This window comes from Tupaia chinensis, unplaced genomic scaffold, assembly GCF_000334495.1.
Source record: "Tupaia chinensis unplaced genomic scaffold, TupChi_1.0 Scaffold000465_1, whole genome shotgun sequence".
In the NCBI taxonomy this organism is placed as follows: domain Eukaryota; kingdom Metazoa; phylum Chordata; class Mammalia; order Scandentia; family Tupaiidae; genus Tupaia; species Tupaia belangeri.
In genome coordinates this window covers 2,274,419-2,285,714 of record NW_006159974.1, presented here as the reverse complement: position 1 = coordinate 2,285,714, position 11,296 = coordinate 2,274,419, and the positions used below count along the sequence as shown (strand labels likewise).

Below are 11,296 nucleotides of genomic sequence, written 5' to 3'. Positions count from 1 at the left end.
AATGCTACCTCAGTAGCCACCAAATTACTTGAAACAACTGAGCACTCTTGTCACTACCTGAACTGATGCTCAGTGCTCTTCAGCAGGCCCAAACACATCTGGGACCCATCTTTCCTCATTGTTAGAACACTTCACGGTCTCCCACCCCAAATGTCAGACTGTCACCCTAGTTCCCTGCTCAGGGCAACACACTGCTACCCACACTGCCATGCCAGCCCTTGGGCAGCACCCCTACAGCACTAGCTCTTTCCGTTTGCTATCCACACGGAGCTGTTTGTGCATTCTTGGAGTTAGGTCTTCTATACGTAATAAACCACGGACAACAAACCATCCTTTTTCTCCAGAATGTGTTGGACTTGGCACCTCTCTTCCCATATCCCAGCCACCCCCCTCTGGCCCACTTTACTGTCAGGTCCAAAGTTTAAGTTTACCTCAAAGTTCATGAAATTTAAACCTCAGCACCCCTCACCTGCCAGTCGCCTGCCTTCCAAGGCCCTGGTTAATGAGTGCCAATTTAAACAGTTTTTTTTAAGAGGTTTTTGCCTTAGGGCACATGCACTCACCAGAAAAAGAGAAAGACAGACACAGTAAGAGGGAAAGTGAGAAAGGGCCCCCTAGGAGGTATGACTGCATCACATTCCATTCTCCTCCATTCTCCTCCCAGGATCTTGGGGATGCACTCACAAGCACCTGGCAAGAGTTTCAAGTCACTGGGTCTGGGACTTGAACCACCCACTCTCACATGGTCAGCCATGTGAGAGTCCAGTAATGTAACCACTGTGACATCTGCTGGTCCCAATTTAAACAGTTTTAAAGGTGAGTCACAATATGAGGCTCTTGAAATGACCTGAAATATATTTTTTTAAAGAATTACTTTATTGGGGACCAGCAGGTGGCATGGTGGTTAAGGCGCTGGACACTCCCATATGGTTTGAGTCCCGGGCCTGGTGGCTTCCTTTCTCATTTTCCCTTTCTCTCTCTCTGGTTGAATTAAAATAAATGAATGAATAAATAAAATTAAATAAATATTTTTTTTTTAAAAAAGAATTACTTTATTTTTATTTATTTATTTATTTAAATTTGATCAGAATGGGGAGAGAGAGAGAGAGGGAAAGTGAGGAAGCAAGCTGCCAGGTCTGCTGAAACGCTGGTCGGTCATGTGGGAGTCCAGCACCTTTAATCCCACGCCACCTGCCCTCCCCAAAATGGCCTGAAATCATATACAAAATTATACAAAAGCAATTTGATAGAGATTTAATTTTATTTATTTATTGACTTTTTCCTAATTTTTTTTTTTTTTTTTAAGATTTTTTTTCTGGAGACCAGCATTTGGCATAATGGCTACGTTGTTGGACTCCCGAATAGTTGACTGCGGTCCGAGTTCCAAACCTGGTTCCTTAAACTCATGCTGGGCGCACGTGCGTGCATGCCTAAGATCCCGAGAGGAGAATGGAGGAGAAGGGGTTGTGGCATGGCCATCCCCCCTTGGGGATGATTTCTCACTTTCTGTCTCTCTCTCTCTCTCTCTCTCTCTCTGTCTTTCTGGCAAGTGCACGCACCCTACCAAAAACTTCTCTCCCCAAAAAAAAAAAAAAAAGATTTCTTCTGCCATAGTTCACGTGTACTTTCTGGAGAGAGAAAGAGAAAGAAGGAAAGTGAGAAATCACCCCCAAAATGGGATGGCCATGCTGCAATCCCTCCTTCTCCATTCTTCTCTTCAGGTTTTGGGAACACATGCACATGCAGCCAGCATGATCCTCAAGCCATAGGGTCTGAGACTTGAACTACGCAGTTGGCCATGTGGGATCTAGCTACCTTAATCACCATGCCACTGACTGGCCCTGTTTTCAGTTTCTTTCTTTTTTTTTTTTTAATAATTAAAAATAAGTTTTTGCTATAGGGCGCGTGCACTCGCCAGACAGACAGACAGAGACAGAGAGACAGAAAGCGAGAAATCACCCGCCGGGGGGGATGGCCACACTGCAATCCCTTCTCCTCCATTCTCCTCTTGGGATCTTGGGCACACATGCACATGCACCCAGCAAGAGTTTAAGCTACCAGGTCCGGGACTCAAACTACAGTCAACTACATGGTAGTCCAGCGACATAGCCATTATGCCAACTGCTGGTCCCTTTTTTTTTTTTAATTTTTAAAAGATTATTGATTTACTTCATTATTATTATTATTTTAATTTAACCAGAGAGAGAGAGAGAGAGTAGAAAAGTGAGAAAGCAATCTGCCAGGTCTGGGACTTGAACTGCAGTTAGCCATGTGGGAGTCCAGTGCCTTCCCCACCACACCACCTGCCGGCTCCCTTATTTTCACTGTCTTTTTTTTTTTTGGAGAGATTTTTGCTATACGGTGAGCGTGCTCGCCAGAAAGACAGAGAGATAGAAAGCGAGAAATCACCGCCCCCCCCCCCAGGGGGAATGGCCACACCACAATCCCTTCTCCTCCATTTTCCTCTTGGGATCTTGGGCATGCACGCACACACACCCGGCGTGTGTTTAATCCGCCAGGTCTGGGACTCGAACCGTAGTCAACTACATGGGAGACCAGTGACAGAGCCATTATGCTAACTGCTGGTCCCACTGTCTTCTTTTTTTATAAGAATCATTTTATTTAACCTAATTTTAATTTAATTAATTAATGTATTTAAATTTGACCAGAGAGGGACAGGAGAGAGGGAGAGAAAGAGAGAAAGCAAGCCACCAGGTCCGGGACTTGAACCATGGTCGGCCATGTGGGAGTCCAGTGCCCTTAATCACCACGGTACCTGCCAGCCCCTATTTTCACTTTCTTAAGGATGTCCCCCAAATTGTATAAACTTCAGTAGCCACAAACCTTAATCTTGAGCCAGATGGTGGCACCGTGATAAAGCGCAACACTTTCTGAGGCAGGCCCACATGGGAAGGTTGTTGGTTCAGACCTGGAGACCTCATGTGTATGCTGTCACATGCGTTTTGTAATCCGGGTTGACTAAGGTAGATATCAGCACTGAGACCCCGTCAGGGGTACTGTGTCTCTGTCAAGCTGTCTCTCTCACTCATAAAATAAATCAGTGAATGAATCAAGACAATAAAACCTGAATCCACACCTTATCTGATCATGCGAAACTTTTCTTCTTCTTCTTTTTTTTTTTAAGAATTTTTTTATTTAACTTTTTTTATTTATTTTAATTTGACCAGAGAGAGGGAGAGTGAGAGAGAGAGAGAAAGCAAGCCCCCAAGTCCAGGACTCAAACCGCAGCCGGCCATGTGGGAGTGTCTAGCGCCTTAACCACCACGCCACTTACTGGTCCCCATTATCTTATTTACCCTCATTTATTATTATTATTTCATAATAATATGAAATATTATTATCCTCCACCTTGGCCAATAGTATGTGTTCAACAAATAACTGCCAAAGAGCCAGCCCGAGAACTGGTGGTTACGTGAGCTAGATCACAAATAATATTATACATAATAATAATAAACTTCATTAATTATTATTATTTTTCAATTTGACCAGAGAGAGAGAGAGAGAGAGAGAGAGGGAAAGTGAGAAAGCAAGGTGCTACATCCAGGACTCGTACTGCGGTCGACCATATGGGAGTCCAGTGCCCCTAACCACCACACCACCTGCCAGCCCCGACATATTCATTTTCAACACTGCACATTATATAATGTTGTAATGTCAAACTTTTCTGAACCCATCATATGCAAAGTTGTAATAGGCACGCATGTATATAGTTTTTTTTTCTTTTTTTCATTCATCTATTTTTAATTTGACCATAGAGAGACACAGAGAGTGAGAGAGGGAAAGTGAGAAAGCAAGCCACCAGGTCCAGGATTCGAACCGTGGTCAGCTATGTGGGAGTGTCCAGCGCCTTAACCACCACGCCACCTGCTGGTCCCAAGTTTTTAAATTTACTTGTACATGGTTCTGTGTTTCAAGAAAGTGGGTAAACATACTAGTTCATGGAAAATGCATATTTTGGCTGGAGATCCAGAATGCTAACTCTTCTGTACCCGCTGGCGTAATAAACAGTTCTTCTAAAAAGATGCATATTTTGAAAAACTATGCATGGATTTCAAAAATTTTGCACCAAAATAAACGATTTTATAAAGAATTCTTTTATTTTAACTTTATTTATTTATTTTAATTTGACCAGAGAAGGACAAAGAGAGAGAGGGAATGTGAGAAAGCAAGCCACCAGGCCCAGGACTTGAACCACAGTCAGCCATGTGGAAGTCCAGCACCTTTAACCACCACCCCACCTGCTGGCCCCCAAATAAACTATTTTTAAAAATTTTGCCAGAGGATATATGCACTTTCCAGAGAGAGACGGAAAAAAAGAGGGAAAGCAAAAAAGAATCCCCCCTAGGAAATGGTCAAGCCACAATTCCTTCTTCATTTCTCCCTCCTTTTGGGATTTTAGGCACACACACGACTGATGTGTTTCACAAGCCTCGGGGTTGGAGACTTGAACTACGTGGTCAGGCGTGTGGGATCTAGCTCACATAACCACCAGTCCTCGGTCCTGGCTCTTCGGCAGTTATTTATTTAACACATATTATGGGCCAAGGCAGAGGACGTGAAGTTCTCTGCCTTCAGGGACTGGACAGCCCAGGGGTAGAATCAGCCCCAGGCCTGGGCCAACAGAACCCAGCAGTCAAGTGCAGACAGCAAGTGGGGTGTAAGGGGTCATGAAGGGAGCACAGCTAATCCAGCCTGCAGTTTCCAGGTGAGCTTTCTGGAAAAGATGATGCTGTCTGAATGAGCCCTAGAGGGGACTGGCAGGAAAAGAATTTAAAGGCAGGAAAAATAGCAAATACAAAAACATGAGAGTAGTGAGACTGTTCCATTCCAAATGCCGCCTGAGTTCACAATGCCAGGGCAGAGAGTGCAAGGACAGTGACATGAATGGGCAGGAGAGGTGACCAAGGGCCAGCCACAGTCAATGCTGGACTTGCCCTTTCTGGAGGTGTGGGCTTGTCCTGAATACCAGGAGAGCCACTGAAGATATTTGTTTTTGCTATAGAGTGCGTACACTCACCAGAGAGAGATGGGGAACGTGAGAAATTCTTCTCCATCCTACTTTCAAAATTTTGGCCATGCACACACACATGCCTGGCATGATTTTCAAGCTGCCAGGTCTGGGACTCAAACTGCGGTCAGCCATGTAGGAGTCTAGCATCATAACCACTATGCCACCTACTGGTCCTTGTTTTGTTTTGAATGTTTGTTATAGCACACATGCATTCACCATAGGCATCTACATTAGAGAGAGAGAGAGAAAACAAGTATGGCCATACTGCGATCCCTTTTCCTCTACTCTCCCCTCAAGATTTTGGGCATAGACACACATGTGCCCAGCTTGTTTTCCAAGCTGCTGGATCCAGGACTTGAACTGCACAGTTAGCCAAGTGGGATCCAGCTGCCCCAACTTCCACATCACTGGTTGGCTCACCACTGAAAGGTTTTAGTCCAAGAAGAAACACCCTCTGATTTGTAGAGAAAGATTCCACTTAAACAACTTTTTAAAAATAAGATTTATGGGGCCAGCAGTTGGTTTAATGGCTATGTCGCTGGACTCCCATGTAGTCGACTGCGGTTTGAGTCCCGATGTCTTAAACCTGGTGGCTTAAACTCACGCTGGGCGCGTCTGTGTGTGTGCATGCCCAAGATTCCAAGAGAATACAGGAGAAGGGATTGCAGTGTGGCCATCCCCCCTTGGGAGGTGATTTCTTGCTTTCTGTCTCTCTGTCTCTGTCTTTCTGGTGAGCACACGCACCCTATAGCAAAAACTGCTCAAAAAAAAAAAGATAAAATAAGATTTATTTATTTTATTTATTACTATTTTTAAAATTTGACCAGAGAGAGAAAAAACAAAGTAAGAAAGCAAGCCACCAGGTCCAGAACTCAAATGCAGTCAGCCATGTGGGAGTCTAGCACCCCAACCACCGTGCCACCTGCCAGCCCCACAACTTGTACAACTTTGAAAGATGGATCGAAAGGGATCAAGATTGGGGTAGAAGAACTACTGCAGTAATTCATGACGATATGGCTTTGAACCAAAATGTGATGTGTGTAGTGTATGTGTGTGTGTGTGTGTAGTTGCAGGGTGCGGGGGAGGAGGCGGGCAAGGTAGATTCAATAGATGTGAACGAACTAGACAGATAGGCAAGATAGGCAGGGCTTGAAGCCCTGTGGGAGTCAGGGAAACTGAAATCAAGGATGACTCATTTTGAACCTGGGCCAGAAGTGAGTGAAACAGGGACCATCAGGGAGGACAAGATAGACATGCTGAGTGTGAGATCTCTGTGCACATCTAGGCAATAGGGCCAGAGGTCAACAGCGTCTGGGCTCTACCGGTCGGGAGTTTCGAGACAGCATACTGAGCATACTGGCTGGAAGTTTGGGAGTTATGGATGTACGGCCGACTGCCAGGAATAGAAGCTATGGGGGGGGGGGGGGGGGGGGGGTGCTCAAAAAAAAAAAGATAAAATAAGATTTATTTATTTTATTTATTACTATTTTTAAAATTTGACCAGAGAGAGAAAAAACAAAGTAAGAAAGCAAGCCACCAGGTCCAGAACTCAAATGCAGTCAGCCATGTGGGAGTCTAGCACCCCAACCACCGTGCCACCTGCCAGCCCCACAACTTGTACAACTTTGAAAGATGGATCGAAAGGGATCAAGATTGGGGTAGAAGAACTACTGCAGTAATTCATGACGATATGGCTTTGAACCAAAATGTGATGTGTGTAGTGTATGTGTGTGTGTGTGTGTAGTTGCAGGGTGCGGGGGAGGAGGCGGGCAAGGTAGATTCAATAGATGTGAACGAACTAGACAGATAGGCAAGATAGGCAGGGCTTGAAGCCCTGTGGGAGTCAGGGAAACTGAAATCAAGGATGACTCATTTTGAACCTGGGCCAGAAGTGAGTGAAACAGGGACCATCAGGGAGGACAAGATAGACATGCTGAGTGTGAGATCTCTGTGCACATCTAGGCAATAGGGCCAGAGGTCAACAGCGTCTGGGCTCTACCGGTCGGGAGTTTCGAGACAGCATACTGAGCATACTGGCTGGAAGTTTGGGAGTTATGGATGTACGGCCGACTGCCAGGAATAGAAGCTATGGCAGGGGGGGGGGGGGGTCAGGAGGCGGAGTGTGAAGAGTTACTGGGAAGACTGAGGAAAGCTTCCCAACTTCACTTTTTCTCTAAGCAAAGTATATATATATTGCTTTTATATTTATGTATAGGGCACGCACATGTGCCCAGCGTGTATTTCAAGGCTCCAGATCCAGGATTCGAGCTGTGCAGTCAGCCATGCGTGATCTAGCGCTTTAAAACCTCACACCACCTGCTGGTCCCCAAATATCATATTTAAATCCTCATACGAGTCTTATTAGAGAGGCAGAGTGGGTATTATTATGACACTCATGTTAAATTGAAGAGACAGGTTCAGAAGAGTTAGCACCTGTCAAATGCACTCAGCGAGTAGTCGCCAGGTTGCCAGACCCCGGGGCGCTCAGCATCCAGAATGGGCTTCCAGCCTGCCTCTTGCCTCCTGCCTCCCTAAGGGCCTCAGCTCCCTCTCCTTCCTCTCTCACTCTCCCGGCCAGGACTAGGCAGGGGCCAGGACTAGGCAGGGGGCGTTTACCTTTCTCTCCCTGGGAGCCTCTCTCCCGTTGAGCCTCTACTCACCACTGGGCTTTAAAGGGGTGTGATTTACCCCCTAACATTCCATGGAGACTTTCCCACCATGTCCCCAACCTTGGCACGGGGACACACAGGAAGGGACCGTGAGCACTGTTGGAGCAGCAGGGGGCTTGGAGAAACCACCAGGAAAGGGAGCAAGGATCAGTCAGAGCGGATAGGAAGGAGGAAGAGGCAAAGCAGAGTTTGCTGCACAGCCCAGGGTACCAGAGGGCAGAAGAGGGAGGCTAAGGGGCCAGGGATTGGGAGTGTGGGGAGGTGGAGAAGGGGATTGGGAGGGTGCGGAGAGGCTGTGGGAGGCTCATTGTCCCAGCAGGGGGAAGTCTTTTGTTTCCTCTCTTCCCCTGGCAGCCGGACAGGATATGAGGCCAAGCCCCCCCCCCTCCCAATGCCAGCATCCCCCCCACCCACTGGCCATGGCTCTTTCCTTACCATTGTGTCTGTGGTGGGAATGGGGGCAGGGGTGGGCAGGAGACTAGCTCTAGGAGGGACTATAAGGACTATCTGTGGCTGGGGTGGGGCTGGGCTACCAGGGTCCTGAAGGGCCAAGAAGCCCCTGGCTGGCTAGTGGAGCTTGGCAGGGAAAGATGTGTGTGGGGAGGAGCAGGAAGCCAGGCCTGGGTGGGGCTAGCACAGAGGGTAGCAGGTCGGGCCAGGGGAGGTGGGCTGGGCCCCAGAGGAGATGACGCAGGGCTTCAGGCCTCTCCCAGCCCCCTCTATTCCAGCCTGGGGGCCAGAGAGCTCACCTGAACCCCAGGGCCCCCCACCACCTCCTACATTCCCTAAGGTTGACATCACCCACCAGGGAAGCAGGGATCTGGTAGTCTAGCAAACCAGATGTCCCACCTGGGCCTTACAAGTCCAGTGCCCTGGAGGCCCTCCCTCCCCAAGATGCAGGAGCATGGCCTCCCACTTTTGTCCTCTAGGAACCCTGGAATTTCTTCCCTCTCCTCAGGTCCCTCCTGGGCCATTTTGCTCCATCAGCTGTTCCTGCAGGAAGGGCGCCCTGCTCAGCCTTGTCTCTCTTCCCGAGTCTTTTGTTTGCTGGGTCTGCAGGAAATTGTAGGGGCGGTGGCCTAGGGCTCATCTGCCCCAGGGACCTGGGGGAGGGGACGGGGTCCAGATTCTTGAGACTTAATCCTGGAGAACTCAGGGTGGGGGTAATGGGTGGGGCGGGGATCTCCTAGGGATTAGCGTAGCCTAGCTCAGAGACCCTAGGAGGAATGGATGCCCTTTTCCCTTGAGGGGCGTACTGGCTAAGTGTGTACGGGGCTGGACACACGGGAGTTGACAACAGGAGAGAAAAACCTACTCAATTTCACAGCCTCGTTCTACATGTCTCGCATCCTAGGGCTCCCAAGAGGTGGGGGGGCGGGGCAACAGGCAGGTGAAATCAGCCTCTGAGACTTAGTTTATTATTTTTCCTTTAAAAAAAAAAAATGGTAGGGAGGATCTGCACACAGTCCCAGAATTCGCGCCTTCCCAGGACGCAACCGCAGAAAAATTGGGCGGTGTGGACGCTCTAGGGCACGTCCTCTCGTTGGTTGCCCTCTCTCTGAGGCCATCCTGTGCGCCGCCATTTTACCTTCCCTCCAGACGGGGGCGGGACCCGGTCGCTGCTGTCCCTTGAGCAGCAAGACCCCTGCTATGCGGTGCGCTTTAAGGTCGAACGGATCCGGGAGTGCTCTTTTATGCAAAATCAATGCATGGCTGTTGAGGGTAACACCAGCGAAGAAAACAGAAGTTCTTGTTTCAAGGAGCTTAATTTTCTATTGGGATTAGGCAGTGAACAAGGTAAATTAGTAAACGATATGTTTTAGATTATGTCACGCGTTATGGAGAGAAAAATAGGCAAGGGGGAATGGGAGGAGGGTGTGACTCAATTTTCAATGGATTGTCAGGGAGGGTTTCACTGATTTCTTGGTATCCTACAGGAAATTGGTTTTAGGACCAAGAAAATACCAAATCTGCTGGATGATCAAGTGCCCTATGTAAAATGGTATAGTATTTGCATATACCCTGCGAACATTTTTCTCATACTTTGAATTATCTCTATACTATTTACAGCACCCAATACAAGTAGTTATACTGTGTTGTTTTTATTTGTATTATTATTCAATTTTTGCTATAGGGTATGTGCGCCCGTTGGAGTGAGAGAGAAAGTGAGCGATCATCACTCCCTAGAGGGGGTGGCCATGCTGCAGTTCCTTCTCCATTCTCTGGAGATTTGGGGCATGCAGGCACATACACCTGTGGTGTTTTTCAAGGCGCCAGATCCAGGACTTGAAGCCCTCAGTCAGCTATGTGGGACCCAGCTGCCTCAACCACCGTGCTGTGGGCAATTCTATTTGTATTATCTTATTGGTTGTGTGTGTGTGTGTGTGTGTGTGTGTGTGTGTATGTTTTAATTTTGCTAAAGGGTGCTCATACTCTCTGAAGAAAAAGAGAGAGAAAGAATGAGAAAGTATCCCCATGGGGGCTGGTCAAGCCACAATCTCTTCTCCTCTATCTCTCCCAATTTTCAGGATTTTTGGGGTGCACACAGGTGCCTGACATGTTTTCAGGCACCTAGATCTAAGCTCCAACCCTGCAATTGGCCAGGTGGGGGTCCAATTTCCAATACCATGCCAGTGGCTGGCCCCTCCAGATTATTTTTGATCTGCAGTTCTTGAAATCCAGGGGTGTAGAACCTGTGGGCTTATGTGGGGGGAGTATGACAGTACTTGAGTCCAGGCCTGCCCAAAATCCTAAAAGAGAAGAAGAGGGGAATGCTGCATGGCCATTCCCCATGTGTGTGTGTGGGGTGCTTTCTTACCTCTCTCCCCAGCTAGTGCATTGTGGGAGGCACCAGCAAATATTGCCGATTTCTCAGAGAACAATTACACAATGCCAAAGCCATGATTGGCTTCCCTTCAAAACCTCACCTTCAAAACCATACTCTGATTGGTCACTAGAATCCTTCAGATTTGCATATCTGGCACCTCATGATTGGTCAACAAAGCAACCAATCATAACCCACCTTTTGATCCCTGGCCCACAATTGCCAGAGGACCCAGATGACCCTGAAGAGTTATAACACCGCATCGTCTCCAGACGACCTGGAAGACCCTGAAGAGCTGTGACACTGCGTCGTCTTCGGACCACCCTGAAGAGTTGTAACACTGCGTTGTCTCTGTGCTGTACCGTGCTGCCCACAATAAACAGACGACCCTGAAGACACTGGGTCATCTCTGTGTAGTAACACTGTGTGCGTCATCTCCACGCCACTCGTCCCTTCTCTCACTCCTTCCCTCAGGAAGCCTGTTCGACTGTCCCCCGGGTCGCGACAGTGCATGTGGCAAAAAAAGGGTGGGGCAATAGGTGGCATAGTGGTTAAGGTGTTGGACTCTCACATGGCCGACTGCTCTTGGAGTTCCAGACCTGGTGGCTTGAAAGTCATGTTGGGTGCATGAGTACCCAAGATCTCAAGAGGAGAATGGAGAAGGGACTGCGGTGTGACCATTGCCTTAGAGGGTAGTTCTCATTTTCGCTCCCACTGTCTCTCTGTCTCTCTAGGGAGTGCACACGCCCTATGACAAAAACCTTAACAACA

At 47.9% G+C, this 11,296-nt stretch overlaps 1 long non-coding RNA gene across 1 annotated transcript; it reads left to right on the top strand.

Annotated features, from left to right (window-relative positions):
- The first annotated feature begins 9,292 nt into the window (after positions 1-9,292).
- Positions 9,293-10,787, top strand: LOC106735626 (uncharacterized). The gene is made up of 3 exons (XR_001370916.2): positions 9,293-9,498; positions 9,639-9,703; positions 10,752-10,787. It is a non-coding gene; the product is annotated as an uncharacterized LOC106735626 (long non-coding RNA).
- The last annotated feature ends 509 nt before the right edge of the window (positions 10,788-11,296 follow it).